At 40.6% G+C, this 15,428-nt stretch overlaps 1 long non-coding RNA gene across 1 annotated transcript in view; it reads right to left on the bottom strand.

Annotated features, from left to right (window-relative positions):
* The window catches only part of LOC123330943, a 77,905-nt gene extending 64,822 nt beyond the window's left edge, over nt 1-13,083 (bottom strand). The window contains exons 1-2 of the long non-coding RNA XR_006547237.2: nt 12,753-13,083; nt 749-903 (exon numbers count right to left, since the gene is read on the bottom strand). This is a non-coding gene — a long non-coding RNA (uncharacterized LOC123330943). The remainder of the gene's footprint in view (nt 1-748; nt 904-12,752) is intronic.
* Between the last annotated feature and the right edge of the window lie 2,345 nt (nt 13,084-15,428).

Genomic DNA, 15,428 nt, shown 5'->3' on the forward strand with positions numbered 1-15,428 from the left:
TAGAAAACAGAAAAATAGTAGAGAAAATCAATGAAACCAACAGCAGTTTCTGTGAAAGCATCGATAAAACTGATCAAAAAAAATTTGAGCCAAATTGAATAGGAAGTAAGACAGCAAATGCAGCTCTTAAGCATCAGGAATAAGAGAGGTAAAACTACTAGATGGATTCTACAAGCATTAAAAAGGATACTAAAGAAATATTGTGAGCAACATTATGCCATCAGCCTCAACATCTTAGATGAAAGGAATGAATTCCATAGAAGGCACAAACCACCAAGCACACTTAATACAAACAAGCAGCTGACAGGAATGTACTAGACCTAAGAAGAATCCAGCTTGCACCTTGAAAACGCCCCACAAAGAAAACCTCCGGTGCAGATGGCTTCCCTGGAGAATTCTCTCAAATATTTAAGGAAGAAACAATATTAATTGTGAACAAATTCCTCCCAGAAAATTGGGGAATTGAGTATCCTTCCCAACTCATTGAGAATAGCAATATCACTTTGATATCCCAACTAGGCAAAGATATTATAGGAAAAGAAAAATATACACAAATAACACTTGTTACCATAAACACAAAAACTGTCAACAATTTAGTAAATCAAATTGAGCAATATGAAAACTGTAATATATATGACTGTAGGAAAGAATTGCCCCGAGCAAAGGGAGGTCTAGCCTATAGCCTTGACTCCTTGGAGTTAACTCCTCATGGAATGTTCTGTCTGATAAAAGTATCTCTCTTTATTACCTGGTGGCCTCAGATCATGTCGGACAATGTGCTCAGAGTAGAAGCTTTTGGTTTTGTGGTACTGGTTCAGATGCTGGAGGCTAAGGTCAGCCATATGGGGTATTTGCTGTGCAGACAGGTCACAAGGCATTCAGATCCAAATCCTCCAAACTGACCTGTATATTCAACACATTCATAGTCAAAATAAGCATTTTTTGTAGAAAAGTGGATTTAAAAATCATATGAAAATGTAAAGAATCGAGAACAGCAAAATGCATTAATAAGAATTTCCTGAAAAATAAATGTGAAATCATACTACTTGACTTTCCAACCTACATAGTATTGTATATATACTATTGTACATATGCATGTATGTGTATATATAGTATTGTATATACGTACAATATATAATACAATGTACTATATACAATACATATTAGTGTCCACATGGCCAAACAAATTAATGACACTGTATATGAATCCAGAAATAAAACTATGTATGTACATCCTGGGTTTGCTTAGTGGCTCAGTGTTAAAGAATCCGCCTGCAATGCAGGAGACAGTTTCAATCCCTGGGTCGCAAAGATCCCTAGAGTAGGAAATGGCAACCCACTTCAGTGGTCTTGCCTGAGAAATCCCATGGACAGAGGAGCCAGATGGGCTACAGTCCATGGGGTTACAAAAGAACTGGACACAACTTAGTGACTAACCAGCAACAAGAGTGTGAGTCCTATCGGTTGCCATTCTTTTCCACATAGATATACACACACAAAAAAGAAAAAGCAACCCAAATGCAATGTTAAAGATAGCTGTCAAACCACAGGAGAAGAGAACAAAAGAGGAAGGAGAGAGAAGAATTAGATAGAATATCTAATAGATATTATTAGATATCTAAATAGATATTCTATCTAATTAGATTATTAGATATCTAATATCTAATAGATAGAATATCTATCTAAAAAGAATAGATATATGTATAAGAAATTCACTTTGCTGTACACCTGAAGCTAACATAACACTGTAAATCGGCTATAGTCCAATACAATTTTTTTAAGTTATCAAAGGATTTTTGGTTGGTTTTTTAATATATAGACATCCAGTGATTTCAGTACCATTTATGAAAAATACTGCCATTCTTCTCCATTGAATTTCCTTTGTAACTTTGATGGCTCCTTTCCAGATTCTAACAGTGCGTGGAACATAGGAGACACCTCCCAACATCTCTTAAGTGTTTGATTGATATTTTAATTTATTTTCTCTCTTTTTTAACTAACTGAAAAAGACAGCTTAGAATAGGATGTGACAATGTTGGCTTGCCCAGAGCTACATGAAATAAAGATCTGTATCATTGTTAACATAATGAAAAAGTGTACAAATATTTGTCTGCACAAGGACACTGGGCAGTGATTGTTCCTTCTCTGTCTGACAATAGTAGGTAAAAAAAATTGCACTCGACCATCAGACATGATTTACTTTCCCCAAAGTTGGTTGGGCTCCATGTGCAGAGAGGCATGGAGAATTTTGGAGACTGAAATATGATCAGATAACTATTACTTGGATGGTTTTGTTTATTATTTTCCTCTGTAGTCACAGATAAGGGTTTCATAGATGAGGAATGGACTTGATACAAAGAAACTAAAGTACCCATTTTAGGTTGATAGTGTTTGGAATTTGTCACCAATTTATATTCTAATGGGGACAGTTCATGAAAATTCCATAGTTGAAGCCCCTGACAATTCTGAAAGGTTACTGTTCATTTTATCTTTAATTTCTTCATTTTCAATGTCTTCAATCTTGTTAAACCAGAGTTCACAGAAAGAAGAAAATGAAATTAATTAAGGGGTATACCTTCCTCTTGTATTTTTTTCCCATGGGAAAAGTATGTTTTTTAGCTTGCTGAAAAGCAGCAGAAACCACTTTATACACAGGAGAAAGGAACAGAGCCACGGTCAGAGCAAGGTCTGGATGGTGGGCCAGCACGGGCCAAATCATGAGAATGCAATAAATACTTGGCCAATATTCTGATTCACTGAAGCTCAACCAGGAAAGAGACGCTCTCCCTTTCTAAGGGGAAAAAACAAGAGATCATGAAAAAAAGTCTCTGACTTCTTAGTGTAGTAAATATTGAGTCAGCAAGCTGTATAGTAAGTTAAAGATCTTTTAACCAAGTTGCTTTAAAATAAATATACATACTTTCCAGATATCTTTGTTCTTAGATCATTTCATCTTATTTCTTTTTAATTGTAGTACAATGTTCTGTTAGTTTCTGCTGTACAATGAAATGAATCAGTAATGTGTGTGTATATATATGTATATATCCCTTCACTCTTGAATCTCCATCTTCCTATTGTATTTTCATCTGAGTTAGAAAACTCAGAAATTTTATAAGCATGAGTTTTGATATGAGTTCTCCATCTTATTGATTGATCTGCAGACATCTGGGTTATTTGATATCATGTGATTACTTCAACCAACACCAAACCCACCTCCACAAATACCATATTCTGGGATCTTTTCATGTTTCTATTTTTTTTCCTTCTCTGCTTGCATCTATTCATTTATTTCACAAACCAAACCTGTAAAGTATGTCACTTAACTGTCACAGTCAAATTACTATGTGGCAGGAACAGACAGCCACCCATACAGCAGAAGAGAAACATGCTATAAAGCCAGTTGTTTCTAGGAGTTTTCTCTGGAGGTGATTTTGCAAATGCCCTAAAGATTTTGAGGTTAGAGAGGGGTTTCTCTGGTGGCTCATTGGTAAAGAATCCATCTGCCAATGCAAGAGATGCAGGTTCAGTCCCTGGATTGGGAAGATCCCCTAGCAAAGGAAATGGCACCTCACTCCAGTATTCTTGCCTGGAAAATCCCATGGACAGAGGAGCCTTGTAGGCTACTGTCCATGGGGTCCCAAAGAGTCAGACACAACTGAGCGACTAGACAACAAGTTTAGAGAGGTGTGGGGACCAGAGAGGATGCTGGCTCAGAGAGGTGTGGGGACCAGAGAGGTGCAAGGACCCAGGGGTGCTGAGTTAGAGCTGCCTGGTGGGCCAGCTAGTCCCTGTTTTCATAAAAAATCAGGGGAGAAGAATCTCACTTGTGCTGCAATGGAGGGACTTAGGCCACCTCCCTGGTCATTTCAGGACCACTGGATGAAGAGTGATGAACAAGTGTGTCTTTAGAATTTACGACCATTTGGAGAGACCATGTGAGAAAAAAATAAAAACACTAATCTGAAGTCTGCGGAAAATGATGTTCTTAGTCTGAATTGGTAAAATGTGTCCTACTTAATGACAATAGGTGGGAAGGAAAGGTATGACAGGTGCTTTCTGGAGTCTCTCTCATGACTTTCTGCCCATCTAGCCGGGCTTCTGGAGGAGGCAGACAGTGAGGTTGCCAGCTGATCTAATTTCTCTTCCCAGCTTCCCATGTGACATGGAAATATCTCTTTTCCTTTGAATCAATGAAAAAGTTCATCATTGCCATTCTAAAAACGCACCCTACATAAGTCCCTATCAAAATCAAGGAAGCCTCTTTGATATTAATACATCTTTAAGTCTCTCAAAGGCTACAAGGACATTTTGCTAAAAAACTACAGAGCTTCAAAAACTATCAGAAGAATGTTCTTTGTGGTTGCCATTTCAGATTCCTTAAATCTTCATCATTGTACTTGAATCATCCCCTTTGGTTTTCAAATACTCCTTTTGAACACTGATAATTTGCCAAGACACGTCTAAGAACTGAAAGAAAAAGAGATGGGAAATATGGCACTAGTGATAGGGTGTGTGTCACAGAGCATGAGGCATATTCCAAGCTCCATTCTGCATTTAACAAAGGGTGCTGTGCCCACACCATGACTTTCCCAATATCACCGTCATCCCAGGGCTAAGCCTTCTGACACAGCCCAATACCCAGGAGAAGAAGGCTTCCCTTTAGTCTGTGGTGCCATGAACACTCTGGTCATGAAATAAAATATTGGCAGTCAAAAGAATAAAAATTTTCTTTTTTTTAAAACTGTCAGGCTATATTTGGCATTTTAGCTTAGTCAAGAAAAACTACGGATATCATTAAATGAGCACAGGAAGTCTTTGGACCCCCAAAAGAAATCTGTTTCATTCATTGATAATGTTATGAACTTGGTTGTATCACTTCTCATCTGTGAGGATGTTTTCTCAGTCATTTCCAATAAATGGAAATACTTATGCACATTCACATAAGAATTGTAAGAACTAAGACAAATATATTAAAATTTTCAGTTTTTACATAATAAGAACATAGTACAATTTATTTTACTTTCCCTTAGAGTCCCTCAAACACTTTTTCTGCTCTAAAAGTTTAACCATTCATTTATTATTCACTCACTTGTTTCTTGGATATTTATTGAACATTTATTCTTGTCAGGTTCAAGACTAATTTCTGGCTATTCCACTACAAATAACACATAATTGGTGCATATCTAGGGGCATTTGGTGTCATCTAGGAACCAGATAAGTGCAGGGGTTACAAGCTGGCTACTAAATCAGCATTTTCTCATCTTTGCTTATGTTTTTGTTTTATGCATACACACTGTTTTTTAATATTTTAGATTTGAGTGCTTTGAGAAAGACATTTGATCTTCAATTAAGCAAAAGCCACTGTTCTCCATACTTTTTACCCTGGTTCATCTCTCAATTTTTTTTCCTTTTCTGAACCCTCAAAAGATTTTTGTATATGACTTGCTTATAAATAATAATTACTATAGAGTAGAAAGAAAGAGTAATAAGTAACACAGGTTCAGCGTGTCAAAAGAAAAACAGGATAACAATGCTAACTTTAAAGTGAATAAAATAGAAGAAAGTGAAAGTGAAGTCGTTCAGTTCGACTCTTTGTGACCCCATGGATTGTAGCCTACCAAGCTCCTCTGTCCGTGGGATTTTCCAGGCAATAGTACTGGAGTGGATTGCCATTTCCTTCTCCAGGGGAACTTCCCAACCCAGGGATCAAACCCAGGTTGCCCACATTGCAGGCAGACGCTTTACCGTCTGAGCCACCAGGGAGAACTGGCCCCAAATGTGTCTCACTGATGTGATCTACTCTGGCTTCTGGTCATCTATGGATAGATCCAAATCCCAGGAGAGAAGAAGCAATCAAGTTTCACCATCTCTGAGAAGCATCTGTCTCTCGTACACAGATATAAGAAACTTGGCTTGAAATGAAATTTCAAGATGACTAATTCAAGGATAGTATATTTTGAATTATTTTAACTCAAAAATTAATTAACTGGAAAACAATTTTAAAACCATGTTAATAAAGGGCATTCAATCATCTAACAGCATTTGTTTGCATTTTAATCGCATTTTCTTTCATCTCTCTTTATCTTATTGGGACTACAGAATGATTTTGCTTTAGGTAGGGGAAAAAAAAGAATTTGCTAGGTGTGGGCAGAGCTAGGAGTCCTAGTGCAAGGTCATGCTGGGTGCCTGTAGATTCTGGCTAAACTCTCAGCTGGGGACAGTTTGGGGTCATACAGCTGGATGGTGCATCCAGGATAGCTGACAGCAATATTACAAATTTCCAATTTCACAGCTTCCAATTATCAACTGGAAGAGCAACTGGGATGCAGGGGTCACCTACATTTCCATACCTACCAGACCACTTCCTTGCCTAGACTTCCTGTCTCCCTATGTCCACTTTTGCCCATCCCCAGGTGGGAGAGTAGGGGCTACTTAGAGAAAAGAAGACTATCAATTATGCTGTATCCAAGTTTTGATTTTTATGGGGTATTCTCACAAGACTTTGCTATATGTAATTAATGTTCCTTTAAAAGTTAAATCTCCTTTGTGTGTTGAGACCATGCAGTGTCTGACAGAGAAGGCAATGGCACCCCACTCCAGTACTCTTGCCTGGAAAATCCCATGGACACAGGAGTCTGGTAGGCTACAGTCCATGGGGTCGCACAGGGTTGGACACGACTGAGCGACTTCACTTTCACTTTTCACTTTCATGCATTGGAGAAGGAAATGGCAACCCACTCCAGTGTTCTTGCCTGGAGAATCCCAGGACGGGGGAGCCTGGAGGGCTGCCGTCTATGGGGTTGCACAGAGTCAGACACGACTGAAGCGACTTAGCAGCATCAGTGTCTGAGGTCAGGGATTCTACCTGGCATCTCTATGCCTCTCCTTCCCAATGAATTAAATAGAGTAGTAATTATAATAAGTATCCAATAAGTGTCAGTTTATTAATAAATACAGTTGATGAATGATCAATATAGAATTAACATCAGCAATCCTTCATCAGTGACACCCACTGTGACCTGGGAAAGCTACTGCATGCCCAGATTCTTCCTTTAAAAAGTAGGGACAAAAAAGTAGGAATCATAATAACCTATCCACTGCACAGGGCACAAATCAGAAGCCCGTGTGAAAGCATAAATTGCAATCATAACACTTTAGAAATGACATGTGGACTAACAGTTTTAATAATTATTGACAAAAACACTATAAAACTCTTAGAAGAAAGTGTAGGAAGAACACTGACATAAATCACAGCAAGCTTTTTTTTTTTTAACCCACCTCCTAGAGTAATGAAAATAAAAATAAACAAATGGGACCTAATTAAGCTTAAAATTTTTTTAAAGAAAACCATAAACAAGACAAAAAGACAGCCCTCCAAATCGGAGAAAATATTTGCAAATGAAGCAACTGACAAGGGATTAATCTCCAAAATATAAATATACAAACATCTCATGCAGATCAATATCAAAAAACAAATAACCCAATCAAAAAACTGGGCAGAAGACCAAAACAGACATTTCTCCAAAGAAGACATACAGATAGCCAAGAGGCACATGAAAAGAGGCTCAACAGCACTAATTATTAGAGAAATACAGATCAAAGGTCAAGTAGCATCCAAGGTCAGTAGCGACGGCTGTGAGGAGATGCCCCACGTCCAAGGTAAGAGAAACCCCAGTAAGATGGTAGGTGCTGAGAGAGGGCATCAGAGGGCAGACAGACTGAAACCACAATCACAGAAAACTAAACAAACTAACCACATGGACCACAGCCTTGTCGAACTCAATGAAATTAAGCCATGCTGTGTATGGCCACCTAAGACGGATGTGTCTTGGTGCAGAGTTCTGACGAAATGTGGCACACTGGAGAAGGGAATGGCAAACCACTTCAGTATTCTTGCCTTGAGAACCCCATGAACTGTATGAAAAGGCAAAATGATAGGACACTGAAAGATGAACTCCCCAGGTCAGTAGGTGCCCAATATGCTACTGGAGAACAGTGGAGAAACGACTCTGAAAGAATGAAGAGATGGAGCCAAAGCAAAAACAACACCCAGTTGTGAATGTGACTGGTGATAGAAATAAGGTCCGATGCTGTAAAAAGCAATATTGCATAGGAACCTGGAATGTTAGGTCCATGAATCAAGGCAATTGGATGTGGTCAAACAGGAGATGGCAAGAGTGAATGTTGATATTTTAGGAATCAGCAAACTAAAATGGATTGGAATGGGTGAATTTAACTCATATGACCATTATATCTACTACTGTGGGCAAGAATCCCTTAGAAGAAATGGAGTAGCCATCATAGTCAACAGAAGAGTCCAAAGTGCAGTACTTGGATGCAATCTCAAAAACGACAGAATGATCTCTGTTCACTTCCAAGGCAAACCACTCAATATCATAGTAATCCAAGTCTATGCCCTGACCAGTAATGCTGAAGATGCTGAAGTTGAACAGTTCTATGAATACCTACAAGACCTTTTAGAACTAACACCCAAAAAAGATATCCTTTTCTTTATAGGGGACTGGAATGCAAAAGTAGGAAGTCAAGAAACACCTGGAGTAACATGCAAATTTGGTCTTGGAGTACAGAATGAAGCAGGGCAAAGGATAATAGAGTTTTGCCAAGAGAATGCACTGGTCATAGCAAACACCCTCTTCCAACAATACAAGAGAAGACTCTACACATGGACATCACCAGGTACTCAACACTGAAATCAGATTGATTATATTCTTTGAAGCCAAAGATGGAGAAGCTCTATATAGTTAGCAAAAACAAGACTGGGAGCTGACTGTGGCTCAGATCATGAACTACTTATTGCCAGAGTCAGACTTAAATTGAAGAAAGTAGCTGAAACCACTAGACCATTCATGTATAACCTAAATCAAATCCCTTATGATTATACAGTGGAAGTGAGAAATAAATTTAAGGGCCTAGATCTGATAGAGTGCCTGAATAACTATGGACAGAGGTTCATGACATTGTACAGGAGACAGGGATCAAGACCATCCCCATGGAAAAGATGCAAAAAACCAAAATGGCTGTCTGAGGAGGCCTTACAAATAGCTGTGAAAAGACAAGAAGTGAAAAGCAAAGGAGAAAAGGAAAGATATAAGCATCTGAATGCAGAGTTCCAAAGAATAGCAAAAAGAGATAAGAAAGCCTTCCTCAGTGATCAGTGCAAAGGAATAGAGGAAAACAATAGAATGGGAAAGACTACAGATCTCTTCAAGAAAATCAGAGTTACCAAGGGAACATTTCATGCAAAGATGGGCTCAATCAAGGACAGAAATGGTATGGACCTAACAGAAGCAGAAGATATTAAGAAGAGGTGGCAAGAATACACAGAAGAACTATACAAAAAAGATCTTCATGACCCAGATAATCATGATGGTGTGATCATTCACCTATAGCCAGACATTCTGGAATGCAAAGTCAAGTGGGCCTTAGGAAGCACCACTACAAACAAAGCTAGTGGAGGTGATGGAATTCCAGTGGAGCTATTTCAAATCCTGAATGATGATGCTGTGAAAGTCATGCACTCAATATGCCAGCAAATTTGGAAAACTCAGCAATGGCCACAGGAATGGAAAAGGTCAGTTTTCATTCCAATCCCAAAGAAAGGCAATGCCAAAGAATGCTCAAACTACCGCACATTTGCACTCATCTCACACGCTAGTAAAGTACTGTTCAAAATTCTCCAAGCCAGGCTTCAATAGTACGTGAACCATGAACTTCCAGATGTTCAAGTTGGTTTTAGGAAAGGCAGAGGAACCAGAGATCAAATTGCCAACATCCGCTAGATCATTGAAAAAGCAAGAGAGTTCCAGAAAAACATCTATTTCTGCTTTATTGACTATGCCAATGCCTTTGACTGTGTGGTTCTCAATAAACTGTGGAAAATTTTTCAAGAGATGGGAATACCAGACCACCTGACCTGCCTCTTGAGAAATCTATATGCAAGTCAGGAAGCAATAGTTAGAACTGGACATGAACAACAGACTGGTTCCAAATAGGAAAAGGAGTATGTCAAGGCTGTATATTGTTATTCTGCTTATTTAACTTATATGCAGAGTACATCATGAGAAACGCTGGGCTGGATGAAGCACAAGCTGGAATCAATATTGCTAGGAGAAATATCAATAACCTCAGATATGCAGATGACACCACCCTTAAGGCAGAATGTGAAGAAGAACTAAAGAGTTTCTTGATGAATGTGAAAGAGGAGATGAAAAAATTTGCTTAAAACTCAACATTCAGAAAACTAAGATCATGGCATCTGGTCCCATCACTTCATGGCAAATAGATGGGGAAACAGTGGAAACATTAAGAGACTTTATTTTGGGGGGCTCAAAATCACTGCAGATGGTGACTGCAGCCATGAAATTAAAACATGCTTACTCCCTGGAAGGAAAGTTACGACCAACTTAGGCAGAATATTAAAAAGCAGAGACATTCCTTTGCCAACAAAGGTCTGTCTAGTCAAGGCTATGGTTTTTCCAGTGGTCATATATGGAGGTGAGAGCTACACTATAAAGAAAGCTCAGCACCGAAGAATTGATGCTTTTGAACTATGGATTTTGTAGAAGACTCTTGAGAGGACTACAAGGAGATCCAACCAGTCCATCCTAAAGATCAGTTCTGAGTGTTCACTGGAAGAACTGACATTGAAGCTGAAACTCCAATACTTTGGCCATCTGATGCAAAGAACTGACTCATTGGAAAAGACCCTGATGCTGGGAAAGATTGAGGGCAGGAGGAGAAGGGGATGACAGAGGATGAGTAAGATGGTTGGATGGCATCACCAACTCAATGGAGATGAGTTTCAGTAAACTCTGGGAGTTGGTAATGGACAGAGAGGCCTGGTGTGCTGTGGTCCGTGGTATTACAAAGAGTCAGACACGACTGAGCAGCTGAACTGAACTGAAGAGATCAAAACTACAATGAGGTATCATCTCACACTGATCTAAATGGCCATCATCAAAAATCTGGAGAGGGTGTGGAGAAAAGGGAACCCTCTTGCACTGTTTTTGGGAATGTAAATTGGTACAACCACTATGGAGAACAGTATAAAAGTTCCTTAGAAAACTAAAAAGAAGACTACCATATGACAGCAATCCTACTACTGGTTTATATACCCTGAGAAAACCATAACTCAAAAGGATACATGTACCCCAGTATTCACTGCAACACACTGCAGCTACTGTTCATTTACAGTAGCCAGGACAAGGAAGTAACATAGATGTCCATCGACAAGAGGAATGGATAAAGAAGTGGTGGTACATGTATACAATGGAATATTGCTGCGACTAAGTCACTTCAGTCGTGTCCGACTTTGTGCGACCCCATAGACAGCAGCCCACCAGGCTCCCCTGTCCCTGGGATTCTCCGGGCAAGAACACTGGAGTGGGTTGCCATTTCCTTCCCCAATGCATGAAAGTGAAAAGTGAAAGTGAAGTCGCTCAGTCATGTCTGACTCTTAGCGACCCCATGGACTGCAGCCTACCAGGCTCCTCTGCCCATGGGATTTTCCAGGCAAGAGTACTGGAGTGGGGTGCCATTGCCTTCTCCTAATGGAATATTACTTAACCATAAAAAAGGAACAAGACTGGGTCACTTGCAGAGACATGGACTGACCAAGAAAAATGCCCATGAGTTTTGAGTTAAGTTTTATTGGGGGAAAAATTAGGACTAGAGCCCAGAAGACAGTATTTCAGATAGTGGAGAAATTGCACCCAAGAGCAGGGGGGAAAGATCACTATACTTGGGATTTTGTTGAGAGGCATACACAAAGGAGATGATAAGAGTTAATTTCAAGCTTTCTTCTACAAAGTTTTTTGTTCTTTCAAAATTCTGAGAATCCTAAAACCAGTATTTTATCGAACTTTCTCTGTGCACGTAAAAAGAGCTAATTTTGGATGTCAACTACAGATTGGTGCTTGCCATCTACCCCTACAAGGACTAAATAATATACTGCTTCAGCTGCTGACTTTAAACACCCCCTGAAAGGAGTTTAAGGTGGACAGCAGAAATGAGGCACCCTGTGGTCTGGGAAAAACTGACAGAACAGGTCTTCAGATAGTTATTTCAGAAGCCAATTTCATAAACCCAATTCTTGTATCTCCTCATATCTAGAAAAGCATTAAGTTCCTTGATGGTGATAACTGCTCCTGGTGACAAGCAGAAACCTTCTGCAAAAAATATGTGCTTGATTGAATGTACCGCCCTTCACCAAAATCACATCTATAATACTGACCTTCCCCCCCTGCCTCTTGGGAGCAGTTTCTCAGAGCTATCTGAAATAGGGTCTCCCCAGTTTTAGTCATCACTCTGCACCCAATAAAACTTAAGTCATAACTTTCATGTGCATTTTTTTAAAGTCGGCATGGAGTTTCAAAAGTTTCACCCTAATCAGTTTTCTCTGGAGTCTGAAGAATATTATGGTGGCCACACAATGTTTAAAAAACAATCATCTTTCTCTTTAGTCATATTTTTATAGCTAAAATCCTTCTTAATGAATTGCACCTGAATTCGCCACTTTACAAAAGGCAACAAGAATACCAATCACTCAAATGGAATACACACACACACACCAAAGACAGAACTGTCATAAGCCCTCACACACTTACACGTACACACACACACACCCCCGCCCCAAAGACAGAACAGTCATAAGCCCACACACACCAAAGACAGAACTGTCCTAAGCCCTCCAGAGGATATGGAGTCCCAAACAAACACTTCCCAACACATACAGGCCTCGATGGCAGATACATATCAGAACCAATTGGCAAAAATGCCCAAATAGCACTTCGTGTTCAAAAGAGAAGTTAGCCGGGTACACGCCGGAGGACTTAAGTCTTGGAGCTCTTCAGCTAATCCAGAAGCATCTTTCCATTCCAACAAGGAAAAGCGTACATTGGCAGCCTGTGCTGAGCAGGGGAGAAGCTGGGAGGATCCTGGACACAAATGGTTTCAGCAACTACTGGAAACATGCCCCAAACGCCCTCCCAGGGCCCGAGAGCCATGAGCAGCAGCTCCTCACAGCCTTCCCAGCGGGGCATCACGGCGGCAGCTCGGCGTGGGGGAAACCCCACCCTGGGAGCCAGCTATCGCGAGAGCGCGGCCTCAGGTGGGCGCCAAAACCTGTTAGTGAAAGTGGATCCTGGTGCTCCCAGCTCAAAATCCAATAAAGAGGCAAGGTTGGTGGAAAAGAAAGTTTGCTCTATTTCGAAGGCTGGTAACCAAAGAGGGAGGGCAGACTCCTGTCCAAAGCCTGACTTCCCGCACTGACAACCAGCGGGCAAGAGCTCTTTTAGACAGAGGCAGGGAAAGGGCTCCATGCAGAAACAGCAGTCATCTTGGAATTGGTCATCAGTGGTCTGGCAAGTGTCATCTTCATTGTTTTAAGTATAGTTAATCTTCAGGTCCAGGTTAGTGTGTTCCCATTTCTTTGAATTTCCAATCCTTGGAACTGTGGCACCTTATGTTACAGCTACAGTTTGCTCTTTATGTGATTAACTTCTTCCATGTGGTGGAGGTTTCAGTATCTACAAGTCAGCTCACAGAACGTTTCTGAGTATTATCTATAGCCCTTGCTAAGTCACTTCAGTCGTGTCCGACTCTGTGCGACCCCATAGACGGCAGCCCACCAGACTCCCCCGTCCCTGGGATTCTCCAGGTAAGAACACTGGAGTGGGTTGCCATTTCCTTCTCCAAGCCCTTGAGGAGGAATGAAAGGTTCTTGACTTTGCTGTGTGTTACTCGCTCAGGCGTGTCCGACTCTTTGTGACCCCATGGGGTGTAGCCCGCCAGGCTCCTCCATCCATGTGATTTTCCAGGCAAGAATACTGGAGTGGGTTGCCATTTCCACAGACTATATAATTGTTTTGTCCTGATTGACCACTTTGTTTCTGCATTTTCTCACTTCTCTGATTAAACTTATTCTTAGGCTAAAGTTTTTCCCCAAAAAGCTAGCTGAGGACATGGGGGCCAATGATTATAGGGGCCTCCCTTTTAGAAAGAAGGAATTGTTTGCATAAAACTAAGTTTTGTAATCTCCCACAATTCTATTGTTTTCTAGAAAAAAAAAAAAAAAATGTGTACCTCCCCAGAAAGAGCCCAAAGTGCCCAGCAGTCCACAGCTGGAACCACCTGGACTTTCTTAAAAACTGAATTTGTTTAGCTTATTTTTTAAAATTGTATTTATTAATTTTTGGCCGTGCTGGATCTTTGTTGCCGCACAGGCTGCTCTCCAGCTGCGGCGATCGGGGACTACTCTCTAGATGCAGTGTGCAGGCCTCTCCTTGCGGTGGCTTCTCTTGTTTGAGAGCACAGGCTCTGAGGCACAGGGGCTTCAGTAGCTGTGGTTCCCAGGCTCTAGAGCACAGGCTCAACAGCTGTGGTGCACAGGCCTAGTTGCTCCAGGGCACGTGGGATCTCCCCGGACCGGGGCTCAAACCCGTGTCTCCTGCATTGGCAGGCAGATTCTTAACCACCGAGCCACCAGAGAAGGCCCCACCTGGGCTTTTAGCTTGTGTGCTAATTAGCATGTCAGAACACGGGGCACAGGATGAGCCATCTGTAGGTTCAAATCCCAGCTGTACATCCTACCATTTATGTGGTTGCCTCATTTATATGTCGATAATGTGGTTGAGGGTGACCCTGAGAATTCACACATGTAAAACACTTGCTTCTGTCTTATCCAATTAATGGACTTCCCTGGTGGCTCAGACGGTAAAGCGTCTGCCTACAATGTGGGAGAACTGGGTTTGATCCCTGGGTCGGGAAGATCCCCTGGAGTAGGAAATGGCAACCCACTTCAGTACTCTTGCCTGGAAGATCCCATGGATGGAGGAGCCTGGTAGGCTACAGTCCATGGGGTCGCAAAGAGTTGGACATGACTGAGTGACTTCACTTTACATCCAATTAATGGTAGCTGTTAAGATTACGAATGTCAATATCTACTGAACCCAGGCATCCACAAGATCTGAGACATCACTTCTATAAACTCCTAGACCAGAAAATGTGTCCTACTAAATGGCAGGTCATGGCCTGTGGTGTCAGCAGGCTAGTATGGAGACAATAATAGTAAGAATTATTAGGGTCTTTTTAGACCAAGTCACATGATAAACACTACACATGTGCAATACCTTTTTTATTGATGTATAGTTGATTGACAATATTGTGTTAGTTTCACATGTATAGCAAAGGGATTCAGTTATATTTTTTTTTCAGATACTTTTCCAGCATAGGTTATTGCAGGATATTGAATTTAGTTCCCTGTGCTATACAGTAAAATTCTTGCGGCTAATCTATTTTCTACATAGAGGTTTGTATCTGTTAATCCCATATCCCTAAATTATTCCTCCTCCCACATTCCCCTTTGGTATCCATAAATTTGTTTTCTATATCTGTGAGTTTGTTTCTGT

This window comes from Bubalus bubalis, chromosome 21 (genome assembly GCF_019923935.1).
Source record: "Bubalus bubalis isolate 160015118507 breed Murrah chromosome 21, NDDB_SH_1, whole genome shotgun sequence".
NCBI lineage: Eukaryota > Metazoa > Chordata > Mammalia > Artiodactyla > Bovidae > Bubalus > Bubalus bubalis.